Source organism: Lynx rufus, unplaced genomic scaffold (genome assembly GCF_022079265.1).
Source record: "Lynx rufus isolate CCGP_SWC_20201006 ecotype Redwood Valley unplaced genomic scaffold, mLynRuf1.p SCAF_1, whole genome shotgun sequence".
In the NCBI taxonomy this organism is placed as follows: domain Eukaryota; kingdom Metazoa; phylum Chordata; class Mammalia; order Carnivora; family Felidae; genus Lynx; species Lynx rufus.
The window spans coordinates 52153112-52158210 of NW_025814823.1; positions in this window are offsets into that span (position 1 = coordinate 52153112).

The following is a 5099-nucleotide window of genomic DNA, read 5'->3' on the forward strand; positions in this document are numbered from 1 at the left end:
GTTTTCCAAAGTGGTGATTAAATTTTTATCATAGAAAACTAAGATTTCCTTTTCTTGCATCATGACCATAATGTACTACTTTCCTTCTCCCTTTTCTTCCAGTTTATTTATATAACAAATCTGGTTAAAACAAACTTCCATGTTTATTCTGGCAAAGAAAATTTGCTTAAATCCAAGTCATGGATCTATGATTATATATATATATATATATATTTTTTTTTTCCCTACAAGAGAAAAACTTTTTATGTGCGTGTGGAGGGGGGGTATTAATAATTGCTTAGTTACTTTTTGTTTGACTTTCCATGGAACCGTCATTCGTTTATCCTTATGCTTTCCTGGAACGACAAAGTCCTATAAATATGGTAAGATAGCAGTCAGTCTCTGTTCTGTTTTTTTCCTTGGAACTATTCTTTCTTTGCTCTTCTGCTCTGACCCAGACTGACCACCTTGCAGACTGGTTGAATATAAGCCACCTGTCCCTGCCATCATCTTGCAAATCGTTTTTGAGTCTTTCCTGTTCTGGATTCACCTGTTTCCTGGTTTTCTTAATTTCCTCCCTTAGTTTGCTTAAGCATCCTTTGGTAGAGTAGCTTTACATTCTACTTTTCCTCAATGTCACCTTCAAAATTCTGTTATTATATTTTATTTCTGTGAACATATTTTCAATTAACCAAGGTGCTTTCTCAATCTTTGAATGCTTCTTTTGTTCACATAGCATTCTGTTTTTGCTTCTTGTTTCTTATTGCTCGTGGAAAATTTCTTTTAATTTTCTTGAATTTAACTTGTTCCCCCTGTGCTTTTTCTGTTTTCTAAGTTCCCCCTGTTGTTTGTTCGTTTGTTTCAGGTTCTGTCTTTAACATTAGACGTTTTCTTAAAGGGTCTACTGGCCTTAGTCTGCTAATTCATATTGAAAAGTGTGGCAAATTGGAAATTCTACTTATGTGGGCAGAATGAAGCAGGCATACAACTCATTGTGATGAGAACCCTCCTCACCCCTGTATTGATACCTATGGGTATCTTCTTCTTGAACTGATTTTTTTCCCTGGAACAGAATCTTCAATATTTTGCCTGGGATGTCTAAGGCTGCTAGTTGCTCTTTTGGTGGGATGAGGGGTAAATTCTGACTGCCCATGAGGCAGATGTTTCCTTAATCCTTTGATTCCAGTAAGAGACCTCATTTCCACCTTCAGCCTGTCCTCATTGTGACCAAGTCCATGGATAATCTGGCACAACACTCTAGAGAATAAGCCACCTGTCTTTTAGCTGGTTAGGGAACAACCACCCATTGTACAGGCTAGAGATGGATGCTAGAGTCTAATCTTTTAGAGTTTGAATCAATTCTTTTATTTTTGGCCTCACTTCAGACCCTGGCCTCCAAAGGTACCTGCCACCTCCAATTCCTGAGTCGCTTCTGAGATGTGAAACATGGTACCCTGCCTCCCTGGTAGACATTTAGCAAAGAGGACTGAAATCTGAGTAAGTTGTCCTGTACCATCTGGTGTTTATCTTACACAATGTTAGTAACATTTCTAGTCATCTTGTGTCTGCCTTTCATCTCTGTCCTCGTGGGTTTATACCATTTTTTAATATGTTTTTTTATCATTTTAATGGAGTGTTTGGAAGGATGACGAGAAAAGCATATATGTTTAATACACTATTTTTAACCAAAAGCTTTACCCTTCGCTATTGTTAAGGTAACATGATACATGAGATGTATATACAGTATATATATATCTATATATCTATATATCTATATATACTGTATATATAGTAGACATTACTGAGTGAATAGGAGTTGAGGAAATAGAGATACATCATCATCACACCATCACACATACGTACAGTAGCTGCGCTGGACGAAGTTTCTGACGCGTCTCGAATTACCAGTTTCAAAGGTAGCTTCTCATTCTCCCATTCCTCTTATTCGCATCCCATCCATGTTTCTGCTTGGGCTCCCCTGACTTCCATGGGACGGGTTTCTCTTGCTCCCTGCAGCCTCCCGAATTTCTCTTCTCTGCCCACTCCTCTTGCCTTGGTGACCCCTGTTGTTTTATTTCTCCATCTCTTCTTTCCTTTTTTTCCCCCTACTTTTTCTGATTCTCCTTGAGCATTTCATTCATCCCCTTTAATTGGCATCTCTAAACCACTCGAAGCACACTTTTGTCTTTAACCCAGATAGACGTAAGTTTCTCCACGGATCCTCCATGGTACCTGAAGCTCATTATATCCCAAACAGAATTCATTCTATCCTCAGAACTCTTTCCTTCTCTGCAGTTCAATTGCTGTCTCTCTTTTCCCTTATTATTTATCTAAGTCAAGGATCAGCACATTTTTTTTTTTAATTTTTTTTTTCAACGTTTTTATTTATTTTTGGGACAGAGAGAGACAGAGCATGAACGGGGGAGGGGCAGAGAGAGAGGGAGACACAGAATCGGAAACAGGCTCCAGGCTCCGAGCCATCAGCCCAGAGCCCGACGCGGGGCTCGAACTCACGGACCGCGAGATCGTGACCTGGCTGAAGTCGGACGCTTAACCGACTGCGCCACCCAGGCGCCCCTCAGCACATTTTTTCTATAAAGGCCAGAGAGTAAATATTTTAGCCTTTGTGGGCCGTGGGGTTTCTGCTACAACTACCCAACTGTGCTGTTGTCCTGAAAGGCAACTATAGTCCATATGTAAACAAATGGGTGTGACTGTGTTCCAATAAAACTTTACTTACAAATACAGGCCAGCAGGCTGGATTTGACCCTGAGCCGTAGTGTGCTGATCTCTGATCTAAGTTCATGATCATTCCAGCCAGAAACCTCTAAATTGAGCTTTATTTCCACATCAACCTGGTCAGTGTGTCTGGATGACTATCTTTTCAACAGACCAGACCTGTTTCTACCATCCCCACACATTTTCCGTCTCAGACCCTCAGCTTTTTGACCTGTCAGTTGCAGGAGCTGTTTACCCAGTCTCGCTGCTTTCTGCCTTGTAGTCCTCTGATCCTGCTCCACACTGCTTCCAAAGTAGTCTTACAAACACCGAACTCATTTTGTTATTCCTTGTTTAAAATACTCAGGGCTTTGCAAATATCTACACTCTAGGACTTCCCCAAGTTTAGGTCCATAAGAGCTATTTGAAGTCTTTGTTAAATTAAATACTTCTGGGCCTCACCTCAGAGGTTCTGATTGGAGGAATCCAAGTCGGAGGCCAGGAATCTGTGTTATAAACAAGACATCCCAGATGAGTCTGTGGTGTGCAGTCCTCAGACATTTGAGAAACACTGGTCACGGGGGAGGGCAAGCCCCACTGTGTAGAACACGGCCGCTCCCCCGCCCCCCCCCCCCCCCCCCGGCTTGCCTATCTCTCCAGCCCTACCTCTCATGGCTCTCCCTCAGCCTGCTAGGACTCAGGCCCTTTCCCTGAACTGGCCATGTTGCTTTACCCCTTTTGGTTCTCCCACTTGACATTTAGCCAGCTGTGCCATGGACTCTTTGTTTGACAAACTTCCTTTAAGGTCAAGTAACTGACTCTTCTGGTGAGTTTCCCTAAACTTCCTGATTCTTACCATGCATGTATCTATATACCAGTACCTATAACTTGTTAGCTGCCTTGTTTGTCTCCCTTATTAGACTGTAAATTTCTAAAAGGCAGGGATTATGTCTTCTGCATTTGTGTATGCCTATATGTTAGAGGTTACACTGAAATTATATAGTAAGTACACTAGAAATTTGTTGATTTGATAAAAGAATTAGACTGGGGATATTAATATATATTTTAATAACATTAACCTGAGATAATTAAACTGAGGCTCTGAGATGTTCACTGACTTGTTTGAGGTCACATTGTCAAAACAACTAAGGACATATTTTTCCTTCCTTCCTTCCTTCCTTCCTTCCTTCCTTCCTCCTTTCCTTCCTTCCTTCCTCCCTCCCTTCCTTCCTTCCTTCCTTCCTTCCTTCCTTCCCTTTGGTGATTTTTCCATTACACATGCTGCCTTCTTAACATGATGCACTTATTCCCTGTGCTCACATGAACCTTGAATCCTGGAAGTGTCCAGTGGGATTTACCAATTTGGGTATATTTATTCAGTCTGTTGATTACTTAATGTTGTCATTTCTGAGGATGACTAATGACCAAAAGCAAGTCATTCAGAATCATTGCTCTTATAAAGAGCTTGGCCTCTGCGCTGTTTGGATTTCTGGCCATTTCCATCTTTTGATTTTCTTCCAAGAATCTAAATTATATTTATTCTGCCTACTCTCCATAATAAGTTGTGCATGCATTATTATTATTGTAACTTGACAAGTGACTGTTCAAGAGAAGGTAGCATCTTGTTGGTGACGGCTTAAAGAGAGTAACACTTATGTTTGCTCTTCCTGTACTTCTCACATAGCCCCTGGAACTCTGAACACCTATATCTCAAATGCTCAGCTGAGATCAGGCAGCTGAAATCCAGCAAAGGTCAGGGATCGCTCAGAAGGGTCTGGAACACTAGGCTGGGTTTAACATCATTGTATGGGAAAAGAGTAAATGCTAATTCTTGGTTATTTTGGTCAGAGAGAGAAAGAGACACAACACATGAGCCTTGAGGGCAGTGAGTTTGTGGTTACTCAGGACTCATTTCATTTTGCCTTGTATTAAAATTTTGTTATTATTTCTGTCTCCTATCAAATAGGAAACTTGCATTTTATTAATTTCATCCTACTCACACATAGCAAACACTCAAAAGAAGCTTGTGAAATGAAGCGAGTAATCCCAAAAGCTCATTTCAACCTTTCCCCTTTGACCTTTGGTCCAATAATTATCAACCAGTGAAATGCTCCAAAGGCAGGCAACCAGGGATAGGAAGACAGGAGGGGCCATCGCAAACTATCAACCAGATCATCAGCCTTGGAAAATTGAATGTCTTGTGTGTATATCTGGTTATTCACAACAATAAAACACAACAATAATGCAGCCTGGAGACCAGAAATTTAACAACTCTTATCCTTCCATGATCATTGTATGCTTAACATAAATAATGTCTACCCATAACATTTGTATAACCTTTAAACACTTAATCAATTGGTATTTAATAAATTATTGCCTGCGCAGTGAAAAATAAGCTGGTC